Source organism: Sceloporus undulatus, chromosome 1, assembly GCF_019175285.1.
Source record: "Sceloporus undulatus isolate JIND9_A2432 ecotype Alabama chromosome 1, SceUnd_v1.1, whole genome shotgun sequence".
Taxonomy (NCBI): domain Eukaryota; kingdom Metazoa; phylum Chordata; class Lepidosauria; order Squamata; family Phrynosomatidae; genus Sceloporus; species Sceloporus undulatus.
In genome coordinates this window covers 27,510,873-27,530,392 of record NC_056522.1, presented here as the reverse complement: position 1 = coordinate 27,530,392, position 19,520 = coordinate 27,510,873, and the positions used below count along the sequence as shown (strand labels likewise).

Sequence of the window (19,520 nt, the reverse complement as noted above, 5' to 3'; positions counted from 1 at the left end):
GTTCTGTGCAGCTCAGAGAAAAAGAACTTAACAAATTTCCATAAATTCTGTTTTGCCCCCAAAAGCCTTAGAATCATAATGTTGGAATAGACCACAAGGGTTGTCCAGTCCAACCCTGCCATTCATAGACAAAATCATGAACCAAAGAAATGGCACAACAAAATAAGGACTTAAAATTCAACTCTTTTGTGGACAGCTGCTCCATTCCTCATTCTTTTCTCTCTCTTTCTAAATCAAAAATGGGTAGGATTTTGTGCCTATGGGGCTAAACCAGATAGTTTACAAAGCTTACCTCTGCCCTAAGCATTTAGTAAGTAAATAGTAAGTTGTTAATAGGTCTTTGACCAGTATAAAATATGAGCCCTAAGCATTTCTGGAACAAGCATATTATATTTTCTCATGCCTCAGATTTAAAACTGTCATTGTTCCTTACGTGCTAATTTTTATCTAGATATTATAGGTCTTGCCAAATGACCTTCTCACACTTCACATTCTGACTTTTTTTTTAAATGGCCCTTCGTCTAAACTTTGGATTAAGCTGTAAGGATTTGGAGAAGATTTGTGACAAGTTGCTCATGCTTAAATAGGAAAAAAAATCCTGGCACTTGGCTAGAGTACACGGCTTTTCAAAAGACAATATAATTGCTTGAATGTTTAAAAACATGCCAGTTTTGATGTCCAAAATTTATTTAAATGAAACTGGATCTCAATCAGCTAACAGTATGTTTTTTTAAAATAATAAATTATTGTTTTATTATAGAGGCTACATGATAGATTAGGACTTTCAGATATACCTATTTTTATTCCCTTCAAAAATGTTTTAGCCAATGGTCAATAAAAGGTACGGCTGAAGAGAAATGAGGAGTAAAGTTGATTATATAATGACATGAAAAGTTTACCATGATCTAATGTGGTATAATGGTGTGAGCACTGGACTATGACCCTAGGGGACCAGGGTTCAAATCCCTGCTCAGCCATGGAAATTCACTGGAGTTCAGAGGAAAGCAAATGCAAACCCACTCTGAAATAATAATAACAATAAAACACATCAAGTTACAGTAAGATTACGAGGGGGGAATCAAACCCTAAACCTACCCCTCCCATACCCAATATTAAAACAGAATTAAACAATGATGATATAGCATTAAAACATTAAAACATTAAAATCATTCAATAAAAATAGACATAAAGATAGGCAGGGAAGAATAGGCAGATGAGGGGGCAAATATCTCTATATCTGGGGAGGGTAACTAAGTTGGAAAGACCTGCCAGAAGAGATCCATCTTAAGTGCTTTCTTAAAAGCTGTCAGAGTGGGAATGTGACGGATCTCCTCTGGCAGGTCGTTCCATAGTTTTGGAGCAGTAGTAGAAAAGGCCCTCTGGGAAACTGATGTTAGCCTTGATTTTTTTGGCTGTAGTAGATTTCTTCCCAAGGACATTAGTGTGCGGGACGGACAATAGGGAAGAAGGCGTTCCCTCAAGTATTCTGCGCCCAAGCCATGTAGGGCTTTAAAGGTAATCACCAACACTTTTTACCTTGCCCAGAAACTAATAGGCAGCCAGTGCAGGGACTTCAAGACTGGTGTTATATGGCCGTTCCTAGAAGTTCCCGTGATCAATCTGGCTGCCGTATTTTGTACCAATGGAAGTTTCTGAACTTGGCACAAGGGTAGCCCCAAGTAGAGAGCGTTACAGAAGTCCAGTTGAGAGGTTATCAGTGCACGTACTACTGTTTCTAGGTCCCTTACCAAGAAAACCTTAGGGTCACCATAAGTGGAAAATAACTTGAAGGCGTACAACCACGGCAAAAAAGTTTATCATGTAGGATTTGGTGGCTGGCACTCCTTATTAAGACTGGGAGGGAGAAAAATGTTTTAAAGATGCACTTTTAATTTGTAATTTTTTATATTGTAACATTAATCACATGAATAAATGATAAACTTTATCTGAGGTACAAGTAAAGGCGGAGTCTCCTTTATCTGGGATTCTGAAATCTGGAATATTCCAAAAACCAAAACTTTTTCCATGGGTGGCTGAGACAATGACATCTTTGCTTTCTGATGGTTCAGTGTACACAAACTGTTTCATGAACAAAATTATTAAAAATATTGTGTAAAATTATCTTCAGGCTATGTGCCTATGGTGTATATAAAACATAATTTTGTGTTTAGACTTGGGTCCCATCTCCTAGATTCCCGTAAATATGCATATTAAGTACGTACATGAAATATTGGTATTCCAAATCTAAAAGAACAAACAAACATCCAAATCCCAAATACTTCTGGTCCCAAGCATTTCGGATAACTGATACAGTACTCAACCTGTATGTTATTTTCTGGGTAGATTTTGAAGATTTTTCTCTTTTCCAATCGTAACAAGTATGAGTAGATTGCTCTTTTTTAAAAAAAAAACTTTAAGGAACTTGCTCTAGTGTGTAATTAAAATAGTGTCTGTTTTCTGTTGTCAAGTGCAAAGGACTTTTCCCTAGCTGCTCTGCTTAACACAGATCCATTCCCCCTTTAAGTCAGTCTTTTTTATGTTTGAAAAATGCTATCATGCCGGATAATCCTCTTTCCTCTAAGCTAAAGTTGCCAAGGTCTTCTCAGCGTTTGCCCATATGTCCCAGGCTCCAAAGCCCTTATTATCTTGATGACTGTTCTCAGCTCTCTGAAACGCAACATGCAAGACAAGGTGCCAAATTAATACACTCCAATTGTCCCCATTTACCAGGACCAGTCTTTCTTATCCATACTCTGTGCCTGATAAATCACTTTCCAACCCCAATGCTCACATTTATGGGATATGTTTGTTGGCATTGGTAGCTTTTGGGCTTGTTATTCACCTGGGGGTGGCTGTCTCCACAGGTCGGTCTCCAAACAGATGCAGTCTCATTGCTAGTGTGCATGCAAAGGAGAATATGCGTGACAGACACTTAAGGCACCATCTGGTGAAAAGCTTGCTATTTCATATTCCCCAGCTGCTGCACCCTGCATTAACTGCTGATAATATACTCTGGGACTGTTACTTTTTTCTTGAAACCAAAAAGCATGCACACGGTGGGATGGGGTGGAGCACTCTGCATATTTAAATTAAGGGACAGGGCAGTCCTTGGTCTTATTTGACAAAGCACAGTCTTCTCACAGCCCGTTGAAACAGAGCAGAGTTTGTTGTGAAGTAGAACCAGTGGTTGCCCCACCCTATTCTCATACCCTCCAACATTTCACAGGTGGAAACAAGAGATTCCACCTAAGTCTTAGGAGGAACTTCATGATGGTCAGAGTTGTTTGACAGTGGAATGCGCTGTTTCGAAGTGTGATAAGTCTCTGTCTTTGGAGGTCTTTAAATCAAGGCTGGATGGCCATCTGTTGGGCATGCTTTGATTGTGTACTCCTGCCTGGGAGGGGGTTGAAATGGATGGCTCTTGGGGTCTCTTCCAACTCTGTGATTCTATGATTCTGTGGTCTCTTCCAACTGTGTGATTCTGTGCCCTCACAAGAAGATCCTCCATGATCTTCTTGCAAACAAGCTAGTAAAAGTCTGGAGTCAGACAATGCAACTGTTAGGTGGATTTGTAATTGGTTGACTGGACAAACCCAAAGGGTGCTCAGCAATGTCTCTTCTTCATCTTTGTGAGATGTGACCAATGGGGTCCCACAGGGTTTTGTCCTATGCCCAGTGCTATTCAACATCTTTATCAATGACTTGGACGGAGGAATAGAGGGCATGCTTATCAAATTTGCAGATGACACCAAAATTAGGAGGAGTAGCTATTACCCCAGATGACAGGATTCTACACTGCAAACCAGAGGTTCCCAACTTGAGGTGCCCACACCTCCAGGGGGTACAGAATGAAATTTCGGGGGGGGGGGGGGAGTGAGACAATGATACTTGTGTGAATTTGCCTTCAGTTCTCTTTTGTCAATGAAGACAAAATCTAGGAATTACCAGTCAGCAAGATCAGTCAGAAAGAAAAGTGCCACTTTTATAGAAAATCATGAATGAGAAGCAGGAGCAAAGGTGTCATTGCATTTTATGTTAACAGATTGGATTGATTTTACTGTTTATACAGGTTTTTTCCTGAATAAATTAGAATCTAATTGCTGAATTTAGATTTGCAATGTATGCACTGTGTTCAAAGCTTTTTGTTTTAAAGCTTAGTTCATTCACCTGCAGTTGTGGTTCCAAAATTAGAAATCAGATTTATTAATCTTCAAATGTGATATTCATTTTGTAGAGGGTGCGAACCTTAAACATTTCCTAGGGGTGTGGTGCATAGAATAGGTTGGGAGTCACTGCTGTAAACATAAAGCCTTTTGACACTATTTTTAACTGGCATGACTCCATCCCACAGGATTGTGGGATTTGTAGTTTTATGAGGCACCAACACTCTTTGGCAGCTAAAGAGTTTATCATAGAATCATAGAGTTGGAAGAGACCACAAGGACCATCCAGTCCAAACCCCTGCCATACAGGAACCCTCAAAGCATATGTGACAGATGGCCATCCAGCGTCTGCTTAAAGACCTCTAAGGAAGGAGACTCCACTAAACTCCGAAAGGAATTTGTTCCACTGTCGAACAGCCCTTACTGTCAGGAAGTTTCTCCTAATGTTGAGATGGAATCTCTTTTCCTGTAATCCATTGATCCGGGTCCTGTTCTTTGGAGCAACACAAAACAAACTTGCTCCCTCCTCAATATGAAATCCCTTCAAATATTTAAACAGCGCTATCATTATAAAACTACAGATCTCAGGATTCCATAGGCTGGAGCTACAGCACCTAAAGTGCTATCAAATTGCATTATTCCTACAGTGTAGACGCATCCTGGGATACATGTGACCAAGCAATATGAAAGGGTGGTCTAGATGATAAAAGTTATTAATGAAGAAGAACCACAAGCTAGGAAAGACTACAGCAGTTTTTTGCTTGAGCCTACTGGGAATGGCAAGATTACTTCCCTCCTCTCCCCTCCTTTCCCCGCTACTGAGTAAATGGAGTGCAAACTAGGTTTGAACTTTCAACTCACTCTACCGCATCTGCAGTAAACTGATCAAGGAGTGGGAAAGTGCGAGAGAAACTGGACAATGAAGCACTGTTTTCTCTGTCAACTTTGTGCAGAAAAAGTCCTGAATTACAAATAGCCTTCAAAACACAGATGTTTTTGAATATTTTCTCACTGTAGGCAGAAAATTGCTGAAATTACCCCTTGCTAACTTTAAGAAGAAAGTGGAGAATTGCATCTCTACTCATAGGGCTGTTTTGAGGTTAATGCATGTGTGCTAACTTGAACTCAGTTGGGTTCAAGGCAACAAGGAGTGCCTTTGCATTGTGGAAATAATGCAGTTGGACACTACTTTAACTGGCATGCCTCCATCCTACCGAATCCTGGGATTTGTGGTTTTGTCAAGCACCAGGACTCTTTGGAAGTGAAGGCTAAAGACCTTATATAACTGCAAATCGCAGGATTCCATAGGAGGGAGCTGCAGCATTTAAAGTGGTGTCAAACTGCTTTATTTCTACAGTGTAGATAAGTGTTTCCCAAACTTTGGCCCTGCAGATGTTTTGGACTTCAGCTCCCATAATTCCTGACTGTTGGCCAAGCTGTCTGGGGCTTGTGGGAACATGGAGGATCAAAGTTTGGGAATCACCAAGAAGGTGTGATTAAAATGTAACTTGATGCTGATGGTTTATTGTATTTCTATTTAAATTACAGTTAATATTTCTAAATGTGCATCTGTATATGTCCATTTTATGTAAATCAGTACAGATTCTTTGAGGGACATTTTTCCTTTCATTGGCAGCATGAATGGCCAGCGTATCAATGGGAAAGATGATTGCAAAGTAAATGAATACCTCCTGCACAATAGAACCTGCTTCAAAAGCAAAATGGGAAGTGATGCTTGGCATGGAAATAAGGGAGTTACAAGAATAGCTTTGTAATTCCCTCAACTCTATTTTGACTCTCGTATTCTAGTTAAAGGAGCTCAAGGTAACATAGTTGTATCAAGGAATGGGGCCATGCTCTGTAAGTCTCCTCTCTAATTCTGGACCTCATGTTATTTCTGTTTTTAAAGCCCTAACTACAAATCTGTAAGGCAAGATGTGGTTGTGGGTGTTGAATAGCGTGAGGTTATTTCATTATTAGCAATTTGAACCTAAAGCGTCTTTTTGGTCCAGCACCCTGTAACATCACAAAATGGTTCCATCCTACCAGCTCTCTGGTATTGTGCTTCATGGTTGATGCAACAATGAAGGAAATGCTAGCTTTACTGAACTGCATTTCCCCTCCATGGAGATGATCTCAAGGCCTATAGATACTATGGACTTAAACCAGTTTAATAGTGGTTTCTCTTTTCCATAGAATTCTGGGAACTGTTACTTTTTTATGGGATAGTTGCACATATCTCATTGACATCTGAGTATCTCTTGCACAGAGGTTATGTTACATAAGAAATATTGTTAGGAATAAGTCTTATTGCTCATGTCATACCTATGCTACTTCTCTTAATGAAACTGAAAGTGGTTTTTCTGCAAGAAAGAAAGAAAGAAGGAAGGAAGGAAGGAAAGAAAGAAAGAAAGAAGGTAAATGCATGATATTCTTCACTGACCTAATTTAATCTGTTTTCATAATAAAAAGTTCTCTCAGTGGTTGAAAGTTTTTACAAGGTTTGGTTTATTTTTAGTCAGACTCTTAGTATATTAATAGAATAATGAGCATTGTACAGTACTGTATTGTGGATTTTACACACAGTACAGTATTTTGCACTCATTTTTCCCAAAACGATGGGGGCAGATCTTGGAAATTTACTTTTCAAAGGTAATTTCAGAGTACCAAGCTCCCAGAGTAACCAAGTACAGTAGTTACTGTTACATGTTTAAATTTTTAAAAAAAATTCTTTCCTGTTTCTCAACAGTTGTTGTGTGCCTGCAAGTAATTTCTGACTTTTGTGATCCTAAGCAGAACCTATCGTGGGGTTTTCTTGGCAAGATTTGTTCAAAGGGTTTGCCTCTTGGCTAAGACAGTGTGACTTACCCAAGGTCACCTAGTGAGTTTCATGGCCAAACAGGGATTTGAACCCTGGTTTCTAGAGTCCACAATCCAACACCCAAACCACTACCCCCCACTGGCTCTAATTTTCAAAAGTAGTTGTTTATAATTTAGATATTGCTCCTCCTTTTTTTCATAGAATCATAGAGTTGGAAGAGACCACAAGGGCCATCCAGTCCAACCCCCTGCCATCCAGGAACTCTCAATCAAAGCATCCCGGACAGATGGCCATCCAGCCTCTGCTTAAAGACCTCCAAGGGGGAGACACCACCACTATCCAAGGGAGCGTGTGCCACTGTCAAACAGCCCTTAAAGAGTTTATCATAGAATCATAGAGGTGGAAGAGACCACAGGGGCCATCCAGTCCAAACCCCTGCCATACAGGAACTCTCAAAGCATACACAACAGATGGCCATCCAGCCTCTAAGCAGATGGCTTCTAAGGAAGGAGGCTCCACTACACTTCGAGGGAGTATGTTCCACTGTCGAACAGCCCTTACTGTCAGGAAGTTCCTCCTAATGTTGAGGCAGAATCTCTTTTGCTTAAGTTTGCATCCATTGCTCCGGGTCCTGTTCTCTGGAGCAGCAGAAAACAAGCTTGCTCCCTCCTCATTATGACATCCCTTCAAATATTTAAACAGGGCTATCATATCACCTCTTAACCTTCTTTTCTCCAGGCTAAACATCCCCAGCTCCCTAAGTCATTCCTCATAGGACATGGTTTCCAGACCCTTCACCATTTTAGTCGCCCTCCTTTAGACATGCTCCATTTTCTCAATGTTCTTTTTTAATTGTGGTGCCCAGAACTGGACACAATATTTCAGGTGGGGTCTGACCAAAGCAGAATAGAGTGGCACTATTACTTCCCTTGATCTAGACCAGGGGTAGGCAACCTTTTTGAGCCGGGGGCCAGGTTGCTGTCCCTCAGACAACTGGGGGGCCGAAGCTAATAAATAAATAAATAAATAAAATAGGACAACATTTTCAAATGTAGGACACATTTTTAAAAATTGAGGACATGTGGAAAAATTGGATGATTTTTTAAAAATGTTAATATAAATGCCTGTTTCTTAGGCATGATCAAAATGGAGGACAATTGGGCCTCAGAAGCAGACCTTTTAGCATTAAAAGCACTGAAAATACACAGGTGCACTTTGGAAAGTCACACTGTCTCACCTTCAGAAAGAGTGAGTGCATGTCTCAGAAACTGACTGATATCATCATCATCATCATCATCATCATCACCATTATCATTGTTAAAATAGAGCAGACCTGTAGAAATGGAATGGAAATCCTCCTCCTCCTCCTGCTACTCTTCTTCTTCTTCCTCCTCCTCCTCCTGCTCCTTCCTTCCTCCCTCCTCCTCCTCCTCCTCCTTCTTCCTCCTTCCTCCTCCTCTTACTCCTTCCTCCTCCTTCCTCCCTCCTCCTCCTCTTCCCTGCCCCCTTCTTTCCCTGCCCACGGCTGCCAGGCAGCCGCAGGTAGGGAAGAATGGGAAGGAGAAGGACAGCCCCCGCCCTCCCTTCCTTCCCTGCCCACAGCTGCCTGGCAGCCGCAGGTAGGGAAGGATGAGAAGGAGGAGGATGACCCCTGCCCCCTTCCTTGAATGCCCGCGGCTGCCTGGCAGCCGCGGGCAGGGAAGGATGGGAAGGAGGAGGACGACCCCCCGCCCTCCCTTCCCTGCCTGGTGTCGGCGGCAATCGGTGGCAGGACCGGGCTGGGGCCGGTCCTGCTGCCTCGCGGGGCCGGATCTGAGCCGGGGGTTGCCGACTCCTGTTCTAAACACTATACTACTATTTATGCAATCTAAAATCACATTGGCCTTGTTAGCTGCCGCATCGCATTGTTGACTCATGTTCAGTTTGTGGTCTGCTTGGACTCCCAGATCCCTTTCACACATAGTCTCGTGTGATGTCCTGCCATCTCCCCCTGCATTTTCTTTCGTGTTGGTTCAGGCCATAGAATAATTTAGTGTAGGAAAGTTCATGGTATTAGTTGTGGGAGCAGCTGTAGGATCCCCTGCATTTTTCCAGGTTTGGTTTGCCCTTTCCCAGCATGCTTTGCTTTAGCTAGAGGCTCTTTGGAGCAGTCTTTGCTGTGAGCAGGCAGAGAGCTGTCTTTTGGTGGCAAACAGGCCCAGACAGCTGGAAAGGGCATTTCTTGCACGTTAGCCAAATCAGTTACCAGAAATTAGTTACCTACTTCAAGTCAAAGAATTCAGGAGCTGAAAGACCCTGCACCAGCTCCACTGAGATAGGAGATCAAACCAAGATCAGACTCAGAAAGATAATAATAATAATAATAATAATAATAATGATGTTAATTTATATACCGCTTTTCCAAATTAGATCAAATCAGATGACCCCCTGAAGATTGCTGAATCTGTAAAGTATCTTTTATCTAGAGCTGGGGAGGAGAAAACTCTTTATTTTTGTTCTTTAAATTAAACTTCCCCCTTTTTTAAACTTTACACTCAGCTTCAGAGCCTTTTTGGGTACAAGAGTTTGATCTCACCAGGGTACCGGCGTTGGACATCCAAATCTGCCACCATTTTTAGTTGGGTGTGTCTTCACATCTCGTTCAGCCAGGTGTCACCCATCCTATATCTGTGCATTTCATTTTTCCGCCCTAAGTAGGGTTGCCATCCCGGGGGACCTCAAAACTGGGGAAAAATGTAGGACAAGGCTTAAAATGTAGGACATTTTTTAAAAAATTTGCTGGCCAGGAAATTAACCAAAAAAAGGTCCTACATTTTTAAACCTTCTCCAAGGCCTCGCTGGGCCTGGGAGACAGCCTCTCCCAAGCCCCAGCAAGGCCTTGGAGGACTCTAGGGCCCTGCTGGGGCCTGGGAGACTCTGTAGGCAAGAGGTGCACCATGTTAAGAACTGCATTAAGCAAACTTAGGCTGCTGCACACTGCTTTCACTCTCATCACTCCATCCTATGGAATCCTGGGATTTGTAGTTTGTTGTGGTGCCAGGGCTGGGCTTTGAAATCTCAGGCATAAGAGAGGCAAAAGGCTTGGGCTGCATCTACACTGGAGAAATCATCTGGTTTGAGACCACTTTAACTGCCTCGGCTGAATGCTATGGAATTCTGGGAATGGTGGTCTGTTCCAGCACCACAGCAGAATGGCAGTTAAACCCCTGGAAAGCTATCTGACCAAGGTGACCAATGCCCTCACCCCAAAATGTAGGGCACCCAAGCAAAAAAATGTAGGACATGGCCAAAAATAAAAGCTAAAAACACCCATGTAATTATAAATCCATGCTTCTTAGCCATGATCCAAATGGAGGACATGTCCTGGAAAAGGAGGAGGATGCCTGGTCACCTTGTCTCTGGTCCAAAATACACTGTAGAAATAAAACAATGCTGGGCTGAAATGCCCAGAGTTCCTCACCAAAGCTGCATCCACACTGAGGAAATAATCCAGTTTGAGAGTGACTTAACTGTCCTGGGTTAGTGCTGGGGAATGCTGGGAATTGTAGTACACTGTGGCCCCAGAGCTATCTCTGACAGGGAGTCCCATAACTCTCCAAACTTAGTTGAACTGCAGTGCCCAGAATTCCTCCCCAGGTGCATCCACACTGAGGAAATGGTCCAGTTTGAGACTGCTCAGTGCTGGGGAATCCTGGGAATTGTAGTTTATTGTGGCACCAGAGCTCTCTGACAGAGAAGGCCAAATGCCTCAGACACCAGAATTCCAGAGCATTGAGCTTTGGCAGTTAAAGGAGTCTCAAAGTGCGGGGGGGGGGGGGGAGAAAAAAAAAAGCCTGGGAGTGTGAATGAGCTTGGCTGTGGGGCTGCTCCGAGAGGAGGAGGAGGAGGAGGCGGAGGGAGGGAGGGAGCCAAGGGAAGTGCCAGGACCATCCGGAGCAGCCTCCTCTCTTCCACCGCTCTGCCCTCAGGCAACGCCTCCTCTGTGGACTATTCAGCCTCCTTTTGTCAAAAGAGCTCTGGTGCCACAAGAAACTACACTTCCCAGAATCCTATAGCACTGAGCCATGGATGTTTAAGGGGGGGGGGTCAAACTATTTCTGCAGCCTTTGCTACCCCAAAGCCCTTCCTATTTACAAGCAAGGCAAAATCTCTTCCTTCACCAAGCCATTGAAAACCAACCCAAGCGGAGGGCTGATTGCTTCTTTCCCATTGGTCAGCTTCGGGATAAATTTGCATATTACAATTAAAGGTGTTTAGGGCCTCAAAAATGATACTGTGATAAAGAATTACAAGAATACTGACGCGGTTTACATTTAAAAGATGAGGCAATTAAACTCCCAGTGAAACATGAACGATTTATGGCCTTTTTTTCTTTTCTCACTGTAACCTGGAAAGTAAGGCTTCCTGAGGGTATATATACCAAGTGGGCTCACTTGGTATATAATAGCTCTGAGTGGCAGATGTTTTAAAGAGCTGCTCTCTAGGCTACACCAGTGCGCCAAGTGGGGAGAGTGGCGCACAGTCGCGCGCTTGACGACAGGGAGGAGACAGGGGAAGCCCGAACCGGGGGCTAGGGGCCAAACCGTACTGGGACCGGGAGGGGCCCCCCAAAAGCGGGTTGGTCACGGGGGCCACCGCGTTATGGCATCCTTAGCCCTAAGTGCAGTACCTTACATTTCTCCGTGTTGAATTTCATATTGTTAGCTTTGGCCCAGCTTTCTAGTCTATTCAGGAATCTTCAAGTCTTCAAGTGCAACTCTGTGGCCAACTTCTGGCAGAGTTGCACTGAAGGACCTAGAGATTCCTGGAGAGAACATATTAATTGAAACAGCAAGTCAAAGCTGCAAATATGGAGAACCGACTGTAATTTAGAAATTGCATCTGAGCTCTGAGGTTAAATAGTTAAATACATTACGTAATTTAAAAAAAAATGATGTTTAACTTCTTCCTTAGTATTCCCCACTGCCCAAATATCTGATATTAGAGGCACTTTGTTTTTATCTGAATAAAAAATAGAGGAATGTGCCACTCTTGCAGCTGGAATGGCATTCTAGAGTAAACATGACCCACCCTTTATTTTAGCATGAATTTCTGATCTTCTCTTTTGTTGGAAGAGCACTAACTCAGAGCAGGGGAATTTAAGGATTCAACTGAATTTACCTCTGATCTCTTTCTGTTGATGGCAAGAGAGTTTTTTTTCCTCCTGTGAGTATTGTTACTTATCAGTAAAAGGTGTTCTTGGAAATTTCATTCTGTGTGAACCAGGGAACTTCCACGATAAGATACACATGTATACCTTTCCCAAGGACAGGACAAGTTATTTTAAGGCCAAGGAAGGTCAGCAGAGTTATAATAGGCTCTACTTACTGCACCGTTAAAACGACAGCTTTCTTCGGTCCGGCTGTTTGATTCTTTCAAAGGAGGAGATATCCTTTCCTGTCCTTTGAAACCATCAAAGAAAATGAGAGAAACTCTTTCCAAAAACGTCTGCATGTTGGAAAGTCCTGCTGTTCAGGATAAGTCAGAAGTAAACAAAAGAGCATGCAGCTTTTTGCTTTGAAAAAACAGGGGCTTCCATTAGGTAAAATGATGAGTACTATTAAGGAGGCTGATGTGATTATGCTCAGCTTCTTGTGAACTGTTGAAGTGTCACTGGTTGCATTTACACTGCAGAAATAATCTGGTGTGACACCATTTTAACTGCCATGGCTCAGTGCTGTGGAATTCTGGGAAATGCAGTTTTGTGAGAGATGTAGCCTTCTCTGGCTGTATCTTCATTGCAGAAATAATCCAGTTTGACACCACTTTAACTGCCAATGCTGTGGAATTCTGGGAACTGTAGTTTGTTGTGGCACCAGAGCTCTCTGACAGAGAAGGAAGGCTAAATATCTCAAAAACTACAATTCCCAGAATTTCATACCATTGAGCCATGACAGTTAAAGTGATGTCAAACCAGATTATTCCTGCAATGTGGATGTAGCTTTAGTCAGAGAGCTCTGGTGCCGCAAGAAACTACAGTTCCCAGAATTACATAGCATTGAGACACAGAATTAAAGCGGTGTCGAACAGGATTATTTGTTCAGTGCAGATGCAGCCACTGTCAGCAAAGCTGAATGATCCCATCCTCCAGAAATATCAAATATCCAGTTGCTTTTAGTATCCTCCTACATTTGCAGTTTGAGATCAAAAGTGACACGAATCAAGTTACTATGGTTATAATATTGATCTTTTTAAAGAGGTTAGAAATAATGACAATCGTCTTTGTATTATTCAGCCCAGTTTATAGTTGGGGTGGGGTGAACTATTTCAGTCTAAAATAGTTTCCTATTTACACTGCACACTTGATGTGTTAAATAAACATCTCCTCTCCCCTGGGAAAACTGGGAACTGTAGTTCCTAGCTACTATTTCACAATATCTGATTGAGACTTATTAGCACTTTGACCAAACTGAAATTCCTGATGATTCTTTGGAGGTAACATTGACAAAATTGCAAGAAACTGATATACTTTGTACTGGAGATTAGCAATGATTAACAACAACACTGTTTTAAATAATTTTAAATGTTATAGATACAGGTATACCTCAGTTAATGAAATAGAGGAGTTCATGGGCATTACATCTTTAACCGAAACGCCTACCAAAGGTAGAAGTGTGTACAAAGCAGGGACAGGCTCCTGCACCAAAGAAAAACAACAACACTTCAGTAAAAAGATAGCAAACTTTTTATCCAAAAATAACAATATACACATCTGAAATGAAACAATCAACTTAGATGAATAAGCTTTGCATAAGCAAACAAAAACATTTTCATCATTTCAGCGACCATTTGAAAATTTCTTCAAAAATACACCCTGGGACAATCTTTTCTTTCACCAGCCTCCACCTTTCTTATGATTTCCATTTTGGTGACCAAGCTTACAGACCTATGCTCTTGGAAAAAAACCACACACAATATACTAGGAAGAGCTGGTAAGGCAGACTTATCTGTTCTTCCCCTTTTGAATTTCATGAACAAGTTGCTGTTTACCTTGCTTGTTGCAAGCAGGCACACACAACTTCAGAAGGATAAGTTAGAGTAAAATCTCCTTTTCCCCACCTTAGGCTTCATTACATTGTCTGCTGCAGACATGCTGCTGTAACATGACACAGGTTTATCCAGCCCTCTTTGGTCATGCTCCCAATGCTGATGCTGCTAAAAACGTTCTAGCTAGACAGAGAATGAGGAAAAGGGGTTGGGCAGGCATAAAAAGACTTTGTAAAAATACGTTTCTTTTTCAGAGGCTTTGGCGGGTTACAAACCGCCATAAAATACGTATTGACTACGTATTAGGGTTAGGAAGGGGCGGTGCTTCCGCACCCCCCTAACCCTAGTACGTAGTCAATATGTATAATATGGCGGCAGCCATTCCAAACAGCCGCTGCCATATTGATGTAGCAGACGCTGTGCGTCCGCACGTCGCGCGACGCTTATGACGTCGCGAGTGCACCATTGGCGCCTCGCGGCGTCATAACCGCGCCGCAGGAAGAAGCTCCATTTTGGAGCTTCTTTTTTGCACTGTGAGGGAGCCGCGTGGTTTGGCTGCTGCGGCTCCCTCGCGGAGCAAACAGCAGCACCGGCAGACCGCCGCAAAGCAGCAGTCTGTAGTACTCCATTGTTAAGTGAAGTATGCCTGTAATTTATTTATATATTAATGATAATGTTTTGTATGTTTTTATCTAACTTTTACAACTTTCTAAACCATCTTGAATTTCAGTTCTGGGAAGAAAGGTGATGTTATAGTAGAAGAAAAAGTAGCAGCTGTAGTAGTAGACAATTATACCCTCCTGCTGTGTTCTCTAGCTACTGATACTGAAAGACATATTGCCTCTGATACTGAAGATTATACACTACAGTAATCACGTCTAACACCCAATAAAACGTATCCTTTTCTTTTTGCCATTTTATAACGCATATAGCAAGTAGTAATCTACTTTGGGCATTTAAATGTTTACAGTATTTTATTGCTTATACTAAAGTGCAAAGGAGCCAAAATATTTCATTTTTTAAAGCTGCTTTTTATATTTCCATCTTGTTCTGGTATGACCAAAAGAAAATTGTGCTGGGAACAATTTTTTATTGTCTTCTGCAATATCAGTGTGCACATCATTTATTGAATTTGTTTTGTAAATAAAATAATAAAAGACTAGTATAACCTTAGTGTAATTTTAGAGGCTTTTAATGTTGTGATGCAAAAAGCTATTTAAAACTTTTACTCTTTTATTTTGGCGTTGGGTGGAAGTACTATGTCTGTTGATCCAAGCAGGAAGTGAGGTGTTATCCTTCAAATGCCTGATGTACAGAAAAGGGTATTTCTGACGCATGACCTTAACTGAACAGGAATTCCTTTGCTCCTCAGCATAAGCTTCATCATGACAATGTATCCGTTTGCAGCTGTGCAAAATGCAGGATTGCTTGATGGAGATTTCAGTCAGGATGCATTATGTAATGGTTTGGGCTGATTATTTAAGCCCCTAAAGGGCCATGCAAAAACTTCATCCTGTGAGTCAAAAGTGCAGCAGATAATTTTGCATGAAGTCCACTGCAGATTATGTATAGGGACACTGAAAGGGGCCATGCTCAAGGTAAAAGCTTGAATCAGGGCTTGATCTGTCATATTGACATAAGACTCATTCATTAATTCATTCATTCATTTTCTCATTAAGCTTTTTTTGTGCATGACCCTTGTAGCAGCTCTCTGCTCATACAGTTGGTGGGGCTTCTGTAAACAGAGGATGTCAGGCCATTTGGGTGAGCGTCATGTGTGCTTTAGTATATGCTGAGTAGTGGTGACAGAACTGCATGTATAGGTTTCCTTCCCCCCACACCTTATGTTGCCTGGTGCTCACAGTTGTAGGGCAGCGGACAATGTCCCATTGTCAGCAATTAAGTGGAACGCAGTAGGAAAAGAGAAAGATAGCATTACAGATGGATTAATTCAATCAAGGAAGCCGCAGCCCTGAATTTGCAAGACCTGAACTGGGCAGTTGGTGACCAGGGATCCTGGAGGTCTTTCATTAATAGTATCACCATAGGTTGAAGTTGACTTGATGGCAAACCACCACCACCACCAAATAAGATTTAGCTGCCATTCTGGACAGCTACATTATATAAAACAGTGGAGGGCACCACCTTGTCCTTTTTGCCTTGGTAGCAATGGGCATATTCCAACCTGTGCACATTTATTTTGTTCACCCTGTCCTAAGCACATTTATTGGAAGCAAGTTCTATTCATTTAAGGTCAACAAGGCTGAGATTTCAGGTTGAGCAACTGCAAGGACTGGAAAAAAAGCTCTTTTTAATTTGCCTTGATTCTATAGACAGAAAGTCAAGAAGCTTAGGACAAGAGTAAATACTCTTGTAAATATTCTTTTTGATTCACAATACTCTTGTGACTCTGTGTTCCTGTGTTCTGGGGTTCACATCTTGTTCTGACTTAACTAATATATTGTGCCTTGGAAGGTTTAAGGAAGTGGCATGGAGGCTGTTTTCAGGAGTCGACAGAAGCATTTCTACATGGACAGATAATTAATGATCCTAGAATCTGGATTAAATCCACCAGAACTACCTAGTGATCCAATTAATTCAGATTCAAAACTCCAACTCCTCTGGGAACACACAGTCTTTTTCTCTGGCATATAAGATGTCTTTAATGGAGTGTTTTATTTCTGATTTGGAATTAACATACTTATTTTTGTCCTCTGTTAACAACGTGCAGAGAGGTTGAACTAAGTAGATGCAAATAGATGATTGGCAGGCAAGGGTGCAGCTATCTGGGAGCGAGAATGAAGGTGTTGCCCCCTCAATACATATTCTGACCCCAGAAATGGCTAGTAGAAATGCATTTTAGGCATCCAAAGAAAAGAGGCAAAACTACCATGGGAATCTGAAGACAGCAAAGAAGAAAGTTATAGGTGTGACTGATTTTATCTTCCCAATGTTAGAAATTTGGAGACTGAAGGAAAATTTAAGTGGGGGGAGGGCAGAATTCTTATTTGGGGCCATGCCTTCATTCCCTCCTCCCACTGATAGCTGATCCCTGTGGGAAGTTGTTCCAGAAAAAAGATCACATTTACACTAAGAGTTAGGCCAGAAAATTTGAGGACTTGTTATTGTAATTAAATTAGGACATGCTCTACACATTTAGGTTGTACAGGTTGTTCTTTACAGCTGTTAAGTGCTATTGCTTTGTAGTAATAACATGCTTTTAGATTTGTGTTAACATTAATACAGGGTTACTCAGACATAGGTGTCACTGAGTTTAATGGACCTTACTTTTATGAAAGTGATCATAGGATTGCCGCTCCAGCGTGCAGTCTTGAGACAATTACCCAAGCCACATGTATTGGCAGTTAAATTCTATTTGTAGTCTAATTGTTATTTTAAAAAACTCTGGATACTTGAAATGAATAGCACATTTTATTGTCAAAATATACTTAAGTTTATTAAATCTGGTTTGGTTTTTTTAATCTCACATGATGACTTGTGGTTAAATCTCATTTATGTGACTGAGGAACAAGGGAGGACACCAGTTTATTCCCTTTGGCTTTGTGCTTGCAGAATATTGGCATGTCTCTGGAATTTGGAATGTTTATAGGTTGGTAGTGCTAATTGAGGAGGACCGTTTTTCTTGGGACAGTGGCCTGTTGGCATCCAGGAACCAATGAGCTCATAATTTCCCAGGACATTGTGAATGAAATCAACTGTTACAATGAGTAAGAAAATCCCTTGTGGTTGCTGCTGATGTACTATAGGCCTCTGAGAGATGGGGGAGGTGGGGTAGAAGAGGAAAAAAGCATAATTTATTATGATTCTGATATGAGTTGCATAATTCTTTCTTGGATCTCATTAAAAAAATAGGAGAGGTGGAAAGTATCCCGGCTCAGGATGTTAGGATACCATAGCATGATGTTATAAGCTTTTATGGATTCCATTATAAATCTGGTAAATGTTCAGAAACCAGGCAGAGAATAAATAAATATGACTAGGCACTTACATCTTGATGATTTACATGCTACATTATTTCCTGCCAGTGTGTCCAACTGAATATACACCACAGATGTACCTCAGTTAATAAATATGATGGATTCCTGGGTGTTACGTCTTTAGACCACTTTAAAACTTGCTCTTAAATGTATCAGGGGATGAATTCTTCTTTCCCACCAGCCTCCTCTCTTTTTGATGATTTCTTTTTGGTACAAACTTCCAAGATGTATTTGTTTGTTTTTTAAAAATAAAAATAAACATGCTGCGAGTGGTGAATGTTCCTCCCTTTTCTCTCTGTTGTGCTGTTCATGCATGCTCAATAATGATTCAGGGAGGTAGCTGCTGTTTTCCTTCCCTGCTATAAGCAGGCGCAGACTGTTACAGGAGGATCCGCTAGAGCAGAATCCTGCCATTTTCCAGCTGAAGGTTTATTGCATTGTTTAGTGCAGACATGTAGCTATAACCTCACACTGAAGGTGTGTGTTTCTCCAGCTCTCCTTCACCATCTTCCCAATGTTGATGAGAACAGTTCGATAAAAGACAAGAAGGAAAGGGGAGCTGAGAAGCAGAAGATACTTTGTTAAAAGGAGCTTCTCTCTCAGAGGCTTTGCTATTTAAGATATATCTGTACTAATATTAGTCTAGTAAGAACATGTTTGCAATGAAAAAGTATGGCCAAATTGGGTAAACGACTATTATTTAAGAGCTTAATATAGAAGGGAATTGTTATGATCACTTTAATTCAATAAGGAATGTGTGGTTTTTTGTTTGTTTGTTTGTTTTAAATATCCCACTAATACGGAAGTGGAAACTGAGTATCTGTGAAACATTCATTGCTAACAAAGTGTGGCTCACCATTTTTAGTTTGTTCTCCCTGACTAAATCTAGTCCCTCCTAACAGAGTATGAAGAAAACCCAGATATTGTGTGCAGTTACACAAAATCCTGAGATCAAAAGGACTCCTTTTCTGTTACTTCAGTTTCTGAAGTTCATCAGAGACTGGAGACTCAGTGAAGGTTAGAAATGGCTTGCTGAGAAATACACTTGACTGTGGTTGGAGCATAGATTTTAGCAGTAACAGTCTTAGCCTGTGAGTGAGCCTTTGTAATAATCTTTACTCTCAAGTGTTCACCAGTCACCACTATTAACAAAGATACATTCTGTGACTTAATAGTTAGATCCAGAATTGTTCTTGAGTATGGCCCCAAATTTTATTGCAGTTTGACTGAAGCTTATCTGAAACCGGCCTCTATCTTATAGGGCACCTGTTTGCTACTTCTGATTTTTTTCAGTGGCACCTAGTCCTGTAACTCAGCCAGATCTGGCCTTGCCATTATGTAGAGTGGAGCATTTGCCTCAGGCACCAGTTTTTGGGAGGTGACAACAAAATGTTGGAGGAGAGAGTAAAGTGCTGTGGCCTGCCAGGACCTTTGTAAGCCAGCCTGCTATGAAGGATGCTGTTCCATTGCCTATGTTGAAGAAAGACTGAACATCCTGGCTGGCTTTTATAT

The 19,520-nt window shown here is 41.5% G+C and overlaps 1 protein-coding gene and 1 long non-coding RNA gene across 2 annotated transcripts in view; both read left to right on the top strand.

Moving 5' to 3' along the window:
• Positions 1-19,520, top strand: part of PRKCE (protein kinase C epsilon) — a 454,557-nt gene that overhangs the window by 42,849 nt on the left and 392,188 nt on the right. The gene's annotated exons all lie outside the window — the stretch shown is intronic.
• On the top strand, positions 6,182-14,911 carry LOC121924443. Its single transcript, XR_006102600.1, has 3 exons — positions 6,182-6,580; positions 13,863-13,955; positions 14,741-14,911. It is a non-coding gene; the product is annotated as an uncharacterized LOC121924443 (long non-coding RNA).